Here is a 20194-nt window from a genome sequence, read left to right on the forward strand (position 1 = left end):
AAAAACTGAATTGAATTATTGAAAATTAGGTATTTGATTATTCTCTACCACTTATGAAAGCCTAAAAATGGAATATGAGGTCACATGAGTATATTATAAAGAATGGGGTAGTCTACCATTTACAATAATTTTAATTAAATATAGATAAATTTTAATTTTTAAAAAGAACATACTTTCTTTCCAGGTAAGCTTTCACTTACTTTGACTTCATTATTTGCACTAGAAGTTCTAAATGGCTGACTTAAGCACAAGAAGCCCATATATCCTAGAAATGAGGAAATGCTCAGAATTTTTTAATGCCATCAGGAGGAAGGAGCCTGCACAGTCAGAAGATTGATAACCTGGGCAACCAGCCAGTCTGAATGTCCTACATTGTGCTAACCAAACAATGCTGGTGGCTATTGAGCTGAGCTAACAGTACACTAACTTTGATCTAAAGACTTATAAATGAACATGTACATAACTAGAGAGAGGTATCAAAAAAATCATCAGATATTTGAGGAAAAGAAACACAAATATCCTGAGGTAACCACTAAGAGAAATAGAACTTATAGGGTAAAAAGTAAAAGAGTTCAAAATACTTTAATTAAGGATCTCAGAAAGATTTGAGAGGATATTGCATCAATTAAATTCTTCCTTCCCTGGCCCCAAAAGTCCATAAAGTTATAAGATAGTACTTGAAAACTAAAAATCTAATTATCAAAATAAAGGTTTAATAAATGGAATAAATAGTAAAAAGTGTAGATCAGAAATTCAAATTAGTAAGGTAGAAGTTCAAGCAAAGGTACTCTTCTAAATACTACTAAAGAACAAAGCTAAGAAAAAAATGTTAAGACGTGGATTCACAAGACTAAGTATGAAGTGAAACTCTGCAAAACCTCCAGAAAGTTGGAAGTGAAATAATAACCTTCTTCTAGAGGAATGAGAATAAGATTAACATCAGATTTTTCACCTTCAACTCTCAGTGTTTGGAGACAAATGATTAGCATCTTCAAAGTTCTCCAGAAAATAATTTTGAACTTAGAATTTTATATCCAACTAAATTGTCATTTATGTTAGAGTAAAATAAAATTTTTGGTCATATACAATGCAGAATATTCACTACCCACAAATCTTGCCTGAACAAATTACTTATTACTCCAGTAATAAAAAAAATGAAACAGAGACAGGGAGATGTGGAACATGAGAAAACATGCTAAGCAAACAAACACTAAACAAAACAAAACACTAAACCATACAGTTTAATCTAAGGAAATTATGATAATATGCACTTGAAGCTTAAGATAATTGTTAAATAATATTTTTAAAGTAATAAAATAAAGGGAAAATCTTAGTAACATGTTGTAAATAAAATTCCAGTAATTTTAATAAAATATGAGTAGATGAAGTAAAAACATATTTATTGCAGGAAAATACTGACATAGCTACATGCTTATAGATGAGGTCACCATGACCCTTACAACAAAACCAGAAAAAGATACCACAAGAAAAAGAAAATTAAAGGCTAATATCACTGATGAACATAGAAGCAAAAATCCTCAATAAAATACTAGCAATCTGAATCCAACAATATATTAAAAGGATCATACACCATGGTCATGTGGGATTTATTCAAGGGATGCAAGGGTTCTCCAATATCTGAAAATCAATCAGTGTGATACACCGTATCAACAAATTAAAGAATAAAAACCATATGATCATCTCAACAGATGCAGAGAAAAGCTTTTTTTCTAAATGGAATATAATATAAATGGAATATATAATATAAATGAATATAATATAAACAGAATATAAATTGGAAAAGAAGTAAAACTGTCACTGTTTGCAGATGATATGATACTATACATAGAAAATACTAAAGATGCCACCAGAAAAATACTAGAGCTAATCAATGAATTTGGTAAAGTTGCAGGATATGAAATTAATGCACAGAAATCTCTTACATTACTATACACTAACAACAAAAGACTAGAAAGAGAAATTAAGGAAACAATCCCATTCACCACTGAAGAAAAAAGAATAAAATTTCTAGGAATAAACCTACCTAAGGAGGCAAAAGACCTGTACTCAGAAAACTATAAGACACTGATGAAAGAAATCAAAGATGACACAAACAGATGGAGAGATATACCATGTTCTTGTACTGGAAGAATCAACACTGTCAAAATGACTATACTACCCAAAGCAATCAACAGATTCAATGCAATCCCTATCATATTCCCAATGGCATTTTTCACAGAACTAGAACAAAAAATCTTAAAATTTGTATGGAAACACAAAAGAACCCAAATAGCCAAAGCAATATTGAGGATAAAAATGGAGCTGGAGGAAGCAGGCTCCATGGCTTCAAACTATACTACAAAGCTACAATAATCAAGACAGTATTGTACTGGCACAAAAACAGAAATATAGATTAATGGAACAGGATACAAAGCCCAGAGATAAACCCACACACCTGGTCAATTAATCTATGACAAAGGAGGCAAGAATATACAATGGAGAAAACAATCTCTTCAATAAGTGGTACTGGGAAAACTGGACAGCTACATGTAAAAGAGTAAAATAAGAACACTCCCTAACACCATACACAAAAATAAACTCAAAATGGATTAGAGACCTAAATATAAGACTGGACTCTATAAAACTCTTATAGTAAAGCATAGGAAGAACACTCTTTGATAAAAATTGCAACAAGATCTTCTTTGACACACCTCCTAGAGTAATGAAAATAAAACCAAAAATAAACAAATGGGACCAAATGTAACTTAAAAGCTTTTGAACAGCAAAGGAAACCATAAACATGATGAAAAGAACTCTCAGAATGGGAGAAAATATTTGCAAATGAAGCAACAGACAAGGGATTAGTCTCCAAAATTTACAAACAGCTCATGTGGCTCAATATCAGAAAAACAAACAGCCCAGTCAAAAGATGGGCAGAAGTCCTAAATAGACATTTCTCCAAAGCAGACATACAGATGGCCAAGAAGCACATGAAAAGATGTTCTACATGGCCAATTATTAGAGAAATGCAAATCAAAACTACCATGAGGTATCACCTCACACTGGTCAGAAGGGCCATCATCAAAAAATCTACAAATATCAATGTTGGAGAGGGTGGAGAGAAAAGGGAACCCTCCTACACTATTAGAGGGAATGTAAATTGGTATAGCCTCTATGGAGAACAGTATAGACATTCCTTTAAAAAGTAAAAAATAGAGCTACCATATCATCCAGCAATCCCAGTCCTGGTCATATATCTGGGGAAAAACATATTTTGAAAGGATACATTCATCCCAGTGTTCATTGCAGCACTGTTTACAATAGCCAAGACAAGGAAGCAATCTAAATGTCTGTCAACAGATGAACAGATAAAAAGGATGTGATACATATATACAGTGGAATATTACTCAGCCATAAGAAAGAATGAAATAATGCCATTTGCAGCAACATGGATGAACCTGGAGATGATCATACCGAGTGAAGTAAGTCAGACATAGAAAGACAAATATCATATGATATTGCTTATATGTGGAATCTAAAAATAATGATACAAATAAACTTATTTACAAAAGAGAAACAGACTCACAGACTTAGAGAGTGAACTTATGGTTACCAGGCGGGAAGTGTGTGGAGTGTGATGGATTGGGAGTTTGGGATTAACATGTACACACTTCTATATTTATAATATTTAACCAATGAAGACCTACTGTAAAACATCTAAATAATTAAAAAAATAAAAATTTAAGTTAATCACTGGAAGAATAGATATAATTTTTTCATATTTTTCAAACCACTAAGGAAAATAACAAATTTGGTCAATCCAAAAATGGAAAGAAAAAAATGAAATGAAAGCATTGTATCCAAGCATTACAAACAAATAATAAAACAAAATAAAATAGCATAAATAAGGCCAAACATATCAATAGTCACAATACATTTAAATGGGCTTTATTCTTTTTTTTTTTTTTTTTTTTTTTTTTTTTTTTTTTTTTTTTTTTTTTTTTGCGGTATGCGGGCCTCTCACTGTTGTGGCCTCTCCCGTTGCGGAGCACAGGCTCCGGACGCGCAGGCGCAGCGGCCATGGCTCACGGGCCCAGCTGCTCCGTGGCATGTGGGATCTTCCCGGACCGGGGCACGAACCCGTGACCCCTGCATCGGCAGGCAGGCTCTCAACCACTGCACCACCAGGGAAGCCCGGGCTTTATTCTTTTATTAAAATAAAAGGCTCAGTTCAAGGAAATGTTTCTATATTTCATTTTGTTGTTAACTGATCAAGTCCTACCTCAAGCACAACTCTTTAATTTGTTCACACTGAGTCAAAAGGAATATTAAGGATAAAGCAATGCAAGATTCTATGTGATTCTGGTGAATCTGCTCTCTCAAAATGTAAATGATACTTTTTACTTTGAAAGAATCATTACTGAACTGGTGTACACAATTGAATGTTAACAAAGAAATGTCTAAATTCAGTGAATCATAATATTTCCTAATTCCTTTTCTATGTTAATGAAGAAGCTGCTCCTAAAATCTAATATTAAGAGATAGATCACTGCTGTTATTTTTTGTTAGAAGATAATTCATAGGAAATCAGTGTGATTAATATCTCAAAAGTCAAATAGACATAAATTTTCATTGAGGATCTACCATTTGCTCTCTGGTGACTGATCATTAGCCAATCTGAATCCAGTTACTCATTTAAATAAATGAGGGTAATATCTTTCAAGTATTAGTAAAAGTTCATTCCCATTTATTTATTCTCTCTCTTTCTCTCTCTCTCTCTCTCAGCTGGATCTTCCTGATTTTAAACACACTAAATCTTTCTTTTCTATCATAAAAATTTCTCTGGTTTCCTGGACCTATATAGCTCTTGGTGGGCTTGATATTTAGCTGATACATAATAATATAGCTGTACCACTTATCTGTGGCCTCTGCCATCCCCAATGTCTACTTTGTCCTCTTCAAGAGTTTTCTACACAAGTCAGAAACCTAGAATGAACTCATCCTTGACATTCCCTCTTCTTCCACTCCCCATTTCTAATCCATCACCAAATCCGGCTACTTGTACCCCTTTTATACCTCTTGAATCAATCCATTTCTCTCCATTTCGACTGCTACCATCCTTGTTGATAATCATATTAGGTCTAACATTACTCAATAGTTTTAGAATTACTCCATAGTTTCCTATTGCATCTAATCTGACCTCTTTGAACTCCATTCTTTACAGGCACCAGAGATATTTTTAAATTAAACATATTTTTAAAGATAATTGTAGATTCACATGAAGATGCAAAAAATAGTACAGAGAGATGCCATGTCTACTTAACTTAGCTTCTCACAATGGTACCATCTTGAACTATAGTATAATATCAAAATCAGAATATTGACATTGATACTGTCAAAATACAAACTGTGTCTGTCACCAGGATCTGTCTTCTTGTCTTTTTATAGCCATACACACTTCCCTCCTCCTGCCTTCTTGCCATCACTGTCTGCTCAAAAATATTGTATATATAGAATGACACTTTTAGTAAACTTTTGGGATTGCCTTCTTTCGTTTAGCATAAATCTCTGCATATTTATCCAAGTTTTAGTGTTTATCAAGAGTTTATTTCTTTTTATTAATGAAAGTAATCCATGGTATGGATGTACCACATTTTCTTAAACCATACATCCATAAAAGGAGATCTGGGTTGTTTCCAGGTTTTGAATACTATGAATAAAGTTTCTATGAACATTTGTGTACAGATTTTTTGTGGATCTGTGTTTTTAATTTTTTGGAAAAAAAAGCATAAGAGTGTAACTGCTGGGTTATATGGTAGTTGGGTGTTTACTATTTAAGAGACTGCCAAACTCTTTTCCAGAGTGGTTGTACCATTTTACATTGCAATCAACAATGTAAGAGTGGTCCACTTTCTCTGCATCCTTGTTAACATTTAGTGTTGTCACTATTTTTTGTTTCAGCCATTAATAGGAAGGTAGTGATATTTCATTGTGGTTTTCATCATTTCCTTGATGGATACTGATCCTTTCATGTGCTCATTCTCCATATGTATATCTTCTTTGATAAAATGTCTACTGTTTTCTTTTGCTTTCTTTAATTGGACAATTCAGGGTTATTCTTTCCAGTTATTTTTAAATTTTATATTATTGCATTGTGGTAAAGAACATTTAACACAGGGTTTATTCTCCTGACAATTTTCCTGTTTAGTTTTGAGGATTCTTTATATGTTCTAGGTCCTCATCTTTTGTCACATATGTGGTTTGCAAATATTTCTCCCACACTGCGGTCTGACTTCTTATGCTCTTCACAGACTCTTTTACAAAACATAAGTTTTCAATTTTAACAAATCCAATTTATCAAATATTCCTTTTATAGATTGTGCTTTTGGTATCAAGTTTAAGAACTCTTTTCCTGACCTTAGAACCCCATAATTGTCTCTCTTTTTTTTCAAGGAAAAAAACCTTTATTTTTCTACTTTACATTTATGTCCATGTTCACTTTCTAGTGAATCTTTATATAAAAAGTGAGGTTTGGGTCAAGTTTCATATTTTTTGCTTATAGATGTTCATGTGTTCCAGCACCATTTGTTGAAAGACTTTACTTCCTCCATTGAATTGCTTTTGCAACTTTATGTAAAATCGGTTGGGCATCCTTGTGTGAATCTATTTCTCGATTGTTGTTCTGTGCCATTGATCTCTCTGTCTATCCTTCCATCAACGCTGTGAAGTCCTGATTACTATAGTTAAATAATGCTTGAAATAGTGTAGGTCAATTATTCTCAGTTTATTCTTATTTTTCAAATTGTTTTAGCTATTCTAGTTCCTCTGCTTTTGCATATAAATTATTTTATAATCTTATCTATATCTACAAAAATTCTTGCTGGTATTTTAAGTATTCCATTAAATCTGTATAACAGTGGTGGAAAATTCACATTATCATATGCTGAATCTTCCAGATATGCAATGCTGATCTAATACTCAAAAATCAATCAAATAATCCACTATATTAACAAACTAAAAAGGAAAAAAAAACTATAAAACCATATAAAGAGCATCTACAAAAAGAATCTATAGCAAATATTATACTTAATCATAAAGGACTGAATGTTTTCCCACTAAGATCAGGAATAAGGTCAGAATGTCCTCTCCCTCATCACTTATTCAAAATAGCACTGGAATTTCTAGTCAGTGCAATAAGGCAAGAAAAGGGAATAAAAAAATAAAAACATATATTTGAAAGGAAGAAACAAAACTCTCCATATTTGCAGAAGGTAAAATTAATCTACATAAAATATCCCAATGAATCTACAAATACCTAGAAGTAGTACGTGATTTCAGCAATGCCATAGGAAAGAAGATACTCTTACAAAACTAATTTTTCCCTATAAACTGGAATTGAATACATAGACCTCAAAAATTTTAAATATAATACCTTTTACAATACTCAAGGACTGAAATGCCTAGGTGTAAATCTAGTATAACGTGGATAGTATGTGAAAGGCAAAAACTACAAAGTGTCAGTGAAAGAAATCAAACAAGATATAAATAAGGGGAAAGATATCTGAGTTCATATCTGGAGTAAACTGCACTTGGTCATGGTGTATAATTTTTTAGTATATCACTAAATTCTATTTGTTACTATTTTGTCAAATATTTTTGCAACTGTATTGGTCTGTAGTTTTATTTTTGTGCTTTCCTTGTCTGTATTTGGTAACAGAGTAATACTGGTTTCATAGAATGAATCTAGAAGTGTTGCTTCCCATTCCATTTTTTGGAAATGATTATATAGAAGTGGTATTAACTCCTCTTTAAATGTTTGATGGAATTTTCCATTGAAACAATTTGGGGCTATATATATTTTGTTGTGTAATTAAATTAAAAATTAAATTTTTCTTACTAGATATAGGACTATTCAAATTATCTCTTTTATTTTGGTGATCTGTGATATTTTGTGATTTTTGAGAAACTGATTCACTTCACCTAAAATGTCAAATTTATGTGTGTAGAGTTGCCTCTAGATGTTTTGTAGCTTCTCTGATATGCCATGCTACCTCTGGCTACAGAATATATGAACAGCCTATTCTCTCCATCTTAAATGATCCATTTCTACCCACCTGTCCACAATCCACCATTTTTTTTTTACCTAGTTTGTCTCTACTCTTACTTCACTTTCAGATCTGTTACTTCCTCAAGGATATCTTCTCTGATAGCTTTTTATCCCATCATATCTGGGACACACACACACAATTTAGGTCAGGTTTATTGTTATATGATTTTACAGAACTGAGTAACATTTCTTTACAGTGCTCATCTCAGTTTGTAATTACACACATTTATATTTGTAATTAAAAATCAATATCTGCTTTACTAACTACAATATATATGCCATGAGACAAGGACTATATCATTTCTTCCAAACCTTTGCATTCCTACTTTAAGCAAAATATATATCATTAATAGCAAGTAAATTGTAGCTAATCGTTGGCTAATCTTGTAAAGGGAACATAATTTGGTCACAGAGAGTGGAAAGGTTAGTCTCCTAATGCAGAGTCTTAATGTGGGAGATCCAAAATGGAGTGAAAAATATTTATTTTCTTTTCAATTAGCTTCCATGATCCAGTAATTTTAGTAGTGAAACAGAAAGTGAAGATCTGCTCATGGGATGGGCAAGATGTAAGTTGCCCACTTAGATCACTTTCTAAATCTAAGTTGTCAGTTTGTCAGCTAAGTTGGCTTTGCTTCCTATAGTTTCTTTTCACCAAAAACATGCCATTCGTACACACCTCTCACCTCAAGCCCTCAGATGCTTATAGAGAAGATTCACATTAATTTCAATTTTGGAAAAAAATCAGTTGTTAAATATTGGGAAAAAATTATTATTTTCTCGAGGATGATTAATTCCCAGAGGTGGAGCCTCTGGTTGTGATGTTAATTCTATGAGTTTTCACAGATCAGGGCAATCTGAATTTAATTAATTATATGCTGAGTGCCATTCAATGACTCAAGTTCATATCAGAAGAAAAATGTATCTATACTTTCAAAGATTATCTACATTCTTCTAGAAAAAAAATTAACACTGGGAATATCTTTATTCAATAGCAAATTGAACATTTTTAGAAAGGAAGGAATTGGATTGGTTGTTTCTTTTTTTAATTATTATTACCTCTTTTATTACCACCATTTATTTAACCAATCATTGTTGTGCATTATAAATGTTTCCTTTTTTCAATATAATATACAAATCAGTATGGCAAATATTCATATGCATAGATCTTTCTATTTTTTTAACATCTCTATTGGAGTATAATTGCTTTAAAATTGTGTGTTGGTTTCTGATTTACAACAATGTGAATCAGCTTTATATCTACATATATCCCCATATTATCTTCCCTCTTGGGTCTCCCTCCCATGCACCCTATCACACCCCTCTAGGTGGTCACAAAGCACCGAGATGATACCCCTGTCCTATGTGGCTGCTTCCCACTAGCTATCTATTTTACATTTGGTAGTATATATAAGTCCATGACACTTTCTCACTTCGTCCCAGCTTACCCTTCCCCCTTCCCCATCCTCAAGTCCATTCTCTATGTTTTTATTCCTGTCCTGCCCCTAGGTTCTTCAGAACAATTCTTTTTTTACATACCATATATATGTGGTAGCATACAGTATTTGTTTTTATCTTTCTGACTTACTTCACTCTGCATGACAGACTCTAGGTCCATCCAAATCACTACAAATAATTCAATTTCATTTATTTTTATGGCTGAATAATATTCCATTGTATATATGTGCCACATCTTCTTTATCCATTCATCTGTTGATGGACACTTAGGATGCTTTATGTCCTGGCTATTGTAAACAGAGCTGCAATGAACATTATGGTACATGACTCCTTTTGAATTATGGTTTTATCAGGGTATGTGCCCAGTAGTGGGATTCCTTGGTCATATGGTAGTCCTATTTTTAGTGCTTTAAGGAACCTCCATACCGTTAGCCATAGTGGCTGTATAAATTTACATTCCCACCAACAGTGCAAGAGGTTTCCCTTTTCTCCACAAACACTCAAGCATTTGATGTTTGTAGATATACTGATGATGGGAATTCTGACTGGTGTGAGGTGATACCTCATTGTAGTTTTGATTTTCATTTCTCTTAATGATTAGTGAGGTTGAGCATCCTTTCATGTGTTTGTTGGCAATCTGTATATCTTCTCTGGAGAAATGTCTATTTAGGTCTTCTGCCCATTTTTGGATTGGGTTGTTTGTTTTTTTCTATATTGAGCTGCATGAGCTTCTTGTAAATTTTAGAGATTAATCTTTTGTCAGTTGTTTAATTTGCAAATATTTTCTCCCATTGTGAGGGTTGTCTGTTTTCTTGTTTATGTTTTCCTCTGCTGTGCAAAAGCTTTTAAGTTTCATTAGGTCCCATCTGTTTGTTTTTGTTTTTGTTTCTATTTATCTAGGAGGTGGGTCAAAAAGGAGCCTTCTGTGATTTATGTCATAGAGTGTTCTGCCTATGCTTTCCTCTAAAAGTTTTATGGTGTCTGGCCTTACATTTAGGTTTTTGATCCATTTTGAGTTTATTTTTGTGTATGGTGTAAGGGAGTGTTCTAATTTCATTCTTTTAAGTGTAGCTGTCCAGTTTTCCCAGCACCACATATTGCAGAGGCTGTCTTTTCTAGATTGTATATTCTTGCCTCCTTTATCAAAAATAAGGTGACCATATGTGCATATGTTTATCTCTGGGTTTTCTATCCTGTTCCATTGATCTATATTTGTTTTGTGCCAGTATCATACTGTCTTGATTATTGTAACTTTGTAATACAGTCTGAACTCAAGGAGCCTGATTCCTCCAGCTCCATTTTTCTTTCTTAAGATTGCTTTGGCTATTTGAGGTCTTTCATGTTTCCACACAAATTGTGAATTTTTTTTGTTCTAGTTCTGTGAAAATAGCCATTGGTAGTTTGATAGGGATTGCATTGAATCTGTAGATTGCTTTGGGTAGTAGAGTCTTTTGCCCAATGTTGATTCTTCCAATAAAAGAAAATGGTATCTCTCTCCAATTGTTTGTATCATTTTTAATTTCTTTCATCAGTGTCTTATAGTTTTCTGCATTCAGGTCTTCTGTCTCCTGAGGTAGGTTTATTGCTAGGCATTTTATGATTATTTTTTGCAATGTTAAAGGTAATTTCACATTCAGATTTTTCATCATTAGTGTATAGGAATGCAAGAGATTTCTGTGCCTTAACTTTGCATCCTTCTACTTTACCAAATTCAATTATTAGCTGTAGTAGTTTTCTGGGAGCATTTTAGGATTCTCCATGTATAGTATCATATCATCTGAAAACAGTAACAGCTTTACTTCTTCTTTTCTGATTTGGATTCCTGTTTTTCCTTTTTCTTCCCTAATTGCTGTGGCTAAAACTTCCTAAACTATGTTGAATAATAGTGGTGAGAGTGGACAACCTTGTCTTGTTACTGAACTTAGTGGAAAAGGTACCAGTTTTTTACCATTGAGAAAGTTGTTGGCTGTGGGTTTGTTATATATGGCCTTTATTATGTTGAGGTAAGTTCCCTCTATGCCTACCTTCCAGAGGGTTTTTAACCTAAATGGGTGTAGAATTTTGTCAAAAGCTTTTTCTGCATCTAATGAGATGATCATACAGTTTTTATCATTCAGTATGTTAATATGGATTATCACATTGATTGATTTGCATATATTGAAGAATCCCTGCATTCCTGGGATAAACCCCACTTGATCATGGTGTATGATCATTTTAATGTGCTGTAGGATTCTTTTTGCTAGTATTTTGTTGGGAGTTTTGCAAATATGTTCATCAGTGATATTGGCCTGTAGTTTTCTTTCCTTGTGACATCTTTGACTTGTTTTGGTATCAGAGTGATGGTGGCCTCATAGAGTGAGTTTGGGAGTATTTTTCCCTCTGCTATATTTTAGAAGAGTTTGAGAAGGATAGGTTTTAGCTCTTCTGTAGATGTTTGATAGAATTTGCCTGTGAAGCCATCTGTTCCTGGGCTTTTGTTTCTCGGAAGATTTTTAATCACACTCTAAATTTCAGTGCTTTTGATTGGTCTGTTTATATCTTCTATTTCTTCCTGTTTCAGTCTCAGATGGTTGTGGTTTTCTAAGAATGTGTCCATTTCTTCCAGTTTGTGCATTTTATTGACATATAGTTGTGTGTAGTAATTTCTCATGATCCTTTGTATTTCTGCAGCATCAGTTTTTACTTCTCTTTTTTCATTTCTAATTCTATTGATTTGAGTCTTCTGCCTTTTTCCTTGATGAGTCTGGATAATGGTTTATCAATTTTGCTTATCTTCTCAGAGAACCAGCTTTTTGTTTTATTGATCTTTATGATTGTTTCCTTCATTTCTTCTTCATTTATTTCTGATCTGATCTTTATGATTTCTTTCCTCCTGCTAACTTTCGGGTTCTTTTTTCCTCCTTTATCTTTTAGGTGTAAGTTTAGGTTGTTTTCTTGTAATGTTTCTTGTTTCTCGAGGAAGAATTGTATTGCTATAAACTTCCCTCTTAGAACTGCTTTTGCTGCCTCCCATCAGTTTTGGGTTTTCGTTGTCATTTGTTTCTAGATAATTTTTGATATCCTCTTTGATTTCTTCAGTCATCTCATGGTTATTAGGTAGTGTATTGTTTAGCCTCCATATGTTTGTATTTTTTACAGATCTTTTCCTGTTATTGATATCTAGTTAAATAGTGTTGTGTTTGGAAAAGATAATTGATATAATTACAGTTTTCTTAAATTTACCAAGGCTTTATTTGTGACCCAGGATATGATGTATCCTGTAGAAAGTTCCATGAGCACTTGAGAAGAATGTGTATTTCTGTTGTTTTCGGATGGAATGCCCTATAAATATCAATTAAGTCTGTCTTGTTTAATGTATCATTTAAAGCTTGTGTTTCTGTATTTATTTTCATTTTGCATGATCTATCCATTGGTTAAACTGGGGTGTTAAATTCCCCTACTATGATTGTGTTACTGTCTATTTCCCCTTTTATGGCTGCTAACATTTGCCTTATGTATTGGGGTGCTCCTATGTTGGGTGCATAAATATTTACAAGTCTTATATCTTCTTCTTGGATTGATCCCTTGATCATTATGTAGTGTCCTTCTTGTCTCTTGTAATGATCTTTATTTTAAAGTCTATTTTTTTCTGATATGAGAATTGCTACTCCAGCTTTCCTTTGATTTCCATTTGCATGGAAAGTCTTTTTCCATCCCCTCACTTTCAGTCTGTATGTGTCCCTAGGTCTGAGGTGGGTCTCTTGTAGATAGCATATATATTGGTCTTGTTTTTGTATCCATTAAGCCAGTCTATGTCTTTTGGTTGGAGCATTTAATCCATTTACATTTAAGGTAGTTATCTATATGTATGTTCCTATTTCCGTTTTGTTAATTGTTTTGGTTTTGTTATTGTAGGTATTTTCCTTCTCTTGTGTTTCCTGTCCAGAGAAGTTCCTTTAGCATTTGCTGTAAAACTGGTTTGGTGATGCTGAATTCTCTTAGCTTTTGCTTCTTCTGTAAAGGTTTTAATTTCTCTGTCAAATCTTAATTAGATCCTTCCTGGGTAGAGACATCTTGTATATTTTTCCCTTTCATCACTTTAAGTATGTCCTGCCACTCCCTTCTGGCTTGCAGAGTTTCTGCTGAAAGGTCAGCTGTTAACCTTATGGGGATTCCCTTGTATGTCATTTGTTGTGTTCCCCTTGCTGCTTTTAATATTTTTTCTTTGTATTTAATTTTTGATAATTTGGTTAATATGTGTCTTGGCATGTTTCTCCTTGGATTTATCCTGTATGGGACTCTCTGCACTTCCTGGACTTGATTGCTTATTTCCTTTCCAATATTAGGCATGTTTTCAGCTATAGTCTCTTCAAATATTTTCTCAATCCCTTTCTCTTACTCTTCTTCTTTTAGGACCCCTATAATTCGAATGTTGGTGCATTTAATGTTGTCCCAAACGTCTCTAATACTGTTCTCAATTCTTTTCATTCTTTTTTCTTTATTTGGCTTTGAAGTAGTTTTTTCTACTATTTTATCTTCCAGGTCACTTATCCATTCTTCTGCCACAGTTATTTAGCTCTTGATTCCTTCTAGAGAATTTTTAATTTCATTTTTTGTGTTGTTCATCATTGTTTGTTTGCTCTTTAGTTCTGCTAGGTCCTTGTTAAACGTTTCTTGTATTTTCTCCATTCTATTTCCAAGATTTTGGATCATCTTTACTACATCTTTATCATTACTCTGATGTATTTTGCAGGTAGACTCCTTATTTCCTCTTCATTTGTTTGGTCTGGTGGGTTTTTACCTTGCTCCTTCATCTGCTGTGTGTTTGTCTGTGTTTTCATTTTGCTTAACTTATTGTATTTGGGGTCTCCTTTTCATAGGCTGCTGGTTCGTAGTTCCCATTGTTTTTGTTTTTTGCCCCCAGTGGCTAAGGTTGGTTCAGTTGTTTATTTAGGCTTACTGGTGGAGGGGACTAGTGCCTGTGTTCTTGTGGATGAGGCTGGATCTTGTGTTTCTGGTGGTGAGGACCACATCTGGTGGTGTGTTTTGTGGTGTCTGAGACCTTATTATGATTTTAGGCAACCTCTCTGCTAATGAGTGGGGTTGTTTTCGTGTCCTGTTGGTTTTTTGGCTTAGGTTGGCCAGCACTGTATCTTGCTCTTTGTTGAGTGGAGGTGGGTGTTAGCATTGAGGTGGAATTCTCTTGGAAACTTTCTCTGTTTGATATTATGTGTAGCCGGGAGGTCTCTAGTGGACCAATATCCTAAATTTGGCTCTACCACCTTAGGGGCACAGGCCTGACACTCGGCCAGACCACCAAGACCCTATCAGCCACATGGCTCAGATGAAAAGGGAGAAAAAAAGAAATAAAATAATAAAATAAAATAATTAAAATAAGAATTAATTATTAAAAATAAAAAAAATTAAAAAGTAATAAAAGAAAGAAGAGAGCAACCAAACCAAAAAACAAATCCATCAATGATAACATGTGCTAAAAACTTTACCAAAATAAAAACAAAAAAATTAAAACGGACAGATAGAACCCTAGGACAAATGGTAAAAGCAAAGCTATACAGACAAAATTGCAAAAGGAAACATACACATACACACTCACAAAAAGAAAAATAGGAAAAATTATATATATTTATATATAAAAAAGAGGACAAAGGGAGCAGCCAGATCAATAAAGTAATCTGCCAGTGATAATAAACTCTAAAAACTAAACTAAGATAAACATAAATCTGGAAACAAATTAGATGCAGAAAGAAAACCCCGAGTCTACATTTGCTCACAAATCTAGCACCTCAATTTGGGGATGATTCATTGTCTATACAGGTATTCCACAGATGCAGGGTACATCAAGTTGATTGTGGAGATTTAATCTGCTGCTCCTGAGGCTGCTGGCAGAAATTTCCCTTTCTCTTCTTTTTTCACACAACTCCTTGGATTCAACTTTCGATTTGGCCCTGCCTCTGCGTGTAGGCCACCTGAGGGCATCTATTCTTCACTCAGATAGGACGGGGATAAAGGAGCAGCTGATTAGGGGCTTTGGCTCACTCAGGCTGGGGGGAGGGAGGAGTACGGAATGTGGGGTGAGCCTGAAGCAGCAGAGGCCCCTGTGACGTTTCAACAGCCTGAGGCATGCTGTGTGTTCTCCTGGGGAAGTTGTCCCTGGATCATGGGATCCTTACAGTGGTGGGTTGCATAGGGTCCTGTGAGGGGATGTGTGGATAGTGAACTGTGCTTGCACACAGGCTTCTTGGTGGCTGCAGCAGCAGCAGCCTTAGAGTTTCATGTCCATCTCGGGTGTCCAGCGCTGATGGCCATGACCCACACCCCTATCTGGAGTACGTTTAGGTGGTGCTTTGAATCCCTTCTCATTTTGCACCCCTCCAAAATGGTCTCTTTCCTCTTAGGCAGTTCCAGACTTTTCCTGGACTCCCTCCTGGCTAGCTGTGGCGCTCTAGCCCCCTTCAGGCTGTGTTCATGCAGCCAAACCCAATCCTCTCCCTGAAATCTGACCTCCAAAGCCAGAGCCTCAGCTCTCAGCCCCCACCCATCCTGGAGGGTGAGCAGACAAGCCTCTCATGCTGGTAAGTGCTTGTTGGCACTGGTGCTCTGTGCAGGAATCTCTATGCTTTGCCCTTGGCACCCCTGATGCTGCACTCTCCTCCATGGCTTCAACGCTTCCCTCCATCACCCCCTGTCTCTGCCAGTGAAGGTGCTTCCTAGTGTGTGGAAACTTTTCCTCCTTCACAGCTGCCTCCCAGAGGTGTAGGTCCCATCCCTATTCTTTGGCTCTGTTTTTTCTTTTGCCCTAACCAGGTATATGGGGTGTTTCTTGCCTTTTGGCAAGTCTGAGGTCTTCTGCCAGTGTTCAGTAGGTGTTCTGTAGGAGTTGTTCCACATGTAGATGTATTTCTGATGTATTTTTTGGTAGGAAGTTTATCTCCATGTCTTACTCCTCTTCCATCTTGAAGGCCTCCTCCAGATTGGATATTTCTGAAGGGAGTTGTGCTTATAAAAGTCACCTAACCAAATTCCTACCACTTCTTATCATTAATATTGATTTTATATCAATGAGAACAAGTAAAAAGTGGGTAGATATGTTTAGTTTAATGATAGCAAATTACAAATTCTGTCCTGTACAGAGGTATAACCAAAGAAAAGTTGTAGTCCTCCAGGGGAAAAAAGAAAACAGAAATTCTCATGAGATGATGATAGTAAGAATTGTGGTGATAATGAAGTATTTTTCCCCAACTCTGATGAAGGGTAACATTTCTGAATATTTTGGTGATGGCGACCTTCCCTTTTTTTCTTTCATTTAACCAAAATATATTGGTTGTTTTTTACATGGAAGGTAATTATTCTAGTTTCACATTTCCTTGTTTGAATACATTTGAGTCATTCATGATTTCATGCATGTAAGGAGCCTTCCCCATACTCTTCTATGATAGTATGATTTAAAGAGAGTTCAGTTAAACAAGGTAATTAATTAATTACCTTAATTAATTAATTACCATTAATTTCCTTCTTAGAAAAACAAGAGAAAAAAAGTGATTTTCTCATTATTAGACTTTATGAAACACATGCTTAAGTAGCCAACTGAGGCTTCAGCTCACTCAATGTTTTTGTATTTATAGCCTACCTTTGTTTCTTTTATTTCTTCTCTTTTAAATTATAAAGTAACACTAGCTCATGATAAAATATTTAAACAAAAACATCCAAACAATATAGAAGTATAAGCAGTAAAGAGTATTTTTCTTTTCTTCTCCCATAATATCAATAATTTAGTGTATATCCTTCCAAACCTCTTTCAAAGTATATACACAATTACATCCTCTTACAGTTTTAATCTAAATATTATGCAAAAACTTCATAGAATGAAGTGAATCTGTATGAATTGACATGGAAGGATGGCTTCAAAATCATGTTAGTGGAAAAAAAGTGACTTGAAAACAATACAGGTAATATTTGTGTAGATTTTACCGTCATGATTGGGAATCCCCTTCTATTTTGATTTTCATCAGTAGTAGACCTAATAGAAAGATAAAGACAGATTTTTAAATATTGGAGAAAGCAATCCTGAAATTACTATATCAATAAACTCAAAAATAATTATAAGTTTAAAAGTGAATATGCTCATATTTTCACAGTTGCAAACTCCCAACCCTTCATTTTCCATAAAGTGGCTAGTGATGACAATAGAAAATTTTCTGTCTATGAATTTAAGAAACCAAACTTTTGAATGAAAGCTGTGACTGCCTTTCACATGGAAATTTCCAAAAACCATATTAGAGAAGATATAGAGAGCCGTATGAAAAATAAAGATCTCTCATAAAGGTAAACACATGGACAAATATAAAAACAAGTATTTTGCAATTTTGGTTTATAACTCCATTTAAAATTTTCTATGGAAGTTAAAAGATATGCATAAATAATAATAAGTCTATGTTAATAGGTATATATCAATAACATAAATTGGGTAGTGGAGCTATAAAGATGTAGAAGTAAAATTTCTATATGCTATTGAATTTATTCTAGTATAAAATTAAAATATGTTATTATAACTTTAGGATGTCACATGTAATCTCCAAAGTAACTACAAAGAAAATATCTATAGAAAACACACAAAAGGAAATGAGAAGGAAATCAAAATATATCACTAAATATATCGGCTAAACACAAAGGAAAGCAGTAAGGTAAGAAATGAAGGTCAAAAAGCTGTAAGATATATAAAAAATGAAAACAAATTCATAAAAGTAAATACTTCCCTGTCAGTAATTACTTTATATGTAAGTTGATTAAGTGTCTATTCAAAAGACAAAAATTGGCTGAATGAATATGAAAACAGAACTAACTATATGTCTATAAGAGACTCACTTTAGATCTAAGGACATATACATGTTGAAAGTGAAATGTTGGAAAAGGATATTCCATTAAAGAGTAACCAAAATAAAGCAGATGTGGCTATGCTAATGCCAGACAAAATGAGCTTTAAGTCAAAAACTATTACAAGAGGCAAATAAGGACATTATATATTGATAAAAGGGTCAATTCACAAAGAAGACATAACAACCATAAACATATGTGCTCTAAACATCAGAGTTTTAAAATATCAGAAGCAAACATTGACAAAATTGCAGGTAGAAAGATGCAGTTCTATAATAATATTAGATGTCTTCAACTCCTCACTTTCAATAATGGATAGAACAATCATATGGAAGATCAATAAGGAAACAGTTCTTTAACCACACTGTTGACTAATTGGATCCAACAGACACATAAAGAACACTCTGTACAACCACAGCACAATACATATTTTCTGAATGCACACATAATATTCTCTAGGATTAGACCGTTTATTAGGACATAAAACAAATCTGAAAATATTTTGAAAGACTTAAATAGTAAAAATTAACTTCTCTGATCAAAGTAAAATGAAACTAGAAATAAATAGCACAAGGAAACTGGAAAATATACAAATACGTGCAAATTCATCAGAAACACTTTTAAGCAGTCACGAAAGCAAAGAACAATTCAAAAGGTAAATTAGAAAATATCTTCAGACAAAAGAAGATGAAAACACAATATACTCAAACTAATGGATGCAGTGAAAGCAGTCTTAAGAAGAAAATTTATAACTGTAAACACATATATCAAAAGACAAGAAAGATCTTACACAACCTAATTTTACATCTTAAAGAACTAGAAAGAGAAGAAAAAACTAAACTTAACACTAGGAGAAGGAAGGAAATAACAAAGATTATAGCAGAGATAACCAAATTATAATATTAAAAAATCAACAAAATGGAGAGTTGGTTCTTCTAAAAGATCAACAAAATTGACCAAAGTTAACTAGATTGACTAAGAAAAATACAAGACTCAAATAAATAAAATCAGAAATGAAATTGAGGCCATTACTGCTAATTGTATAGAAGTAAAAAGAATTATAAGATAGTAGTATGAACAATTGTACATTAGCCTTGAAAAATTCCTAGAAACAAGAACCTATCAAGAGAAACAGAAACAGAGCTGTTGAAGAGACAAGAGACTTTTTCTTGCCTCTTTGTTTCCTGGTGCGAGAGGAGAGGGGATTAAGCACACTGTGTAAAGGAATTCCAGAAACGGGCATGAGCCATGGCTGTCAGCTCACACAACAGAGAAGGGTGTGGGACACTAGGGTTGCTACTACCACCAACAAGAGGCCTGTGTGCAAGCACGAGTCATTTTCCACACCTCCCCTCCCAGGAGCCTGTGCAGCCTGCCACTGCCAGGGTCCCAGGATGCAGGGACAGCTATCCCAGGAGAATGTGTGGCACGCCTCAGGCTGGTGCAGTGTAATGCTGGCCTCTGCCACTGCAGGCTTGCCCCGCATTTGTGCCCCTCCCTCCCCCCGGCCTGTGCCAGAGCCCCCAAATCAGCTGCTCCTTTAACCCCGTCCTGTCTGAGCGAACAGCAGATGCGCTCGGATGACCTACGTGCAGAGGCGGGGCCAAGTCCAAAGGTGAACCCCAGGAGCTGTGCAAACAAAGAGGAGAGGGGGAGGTCTCTCCCAGCAGCCTCAGAAACAGCTGATTAAAGCTCCAAAATCAACTTGAAGTGCCCTACATCTGTGGAAAACCTGAATAGACAGTGAAATATCCCAAGTTG

Source organism: Kogia breviceps, chromosome X (assembly GCF_026419965.1).
Source record: "Kogia breviceps isolate mKogBre1 chromosome X, mKogBre1 haplotype 1, whole genome shotgun sequence".
Classification (NCBI taxonomy): Eukaryota; Metazoa; Chordata; class Mammalia; order Artiodactyla; family Physeteridae; genus Kogia; species Kogia breviceps.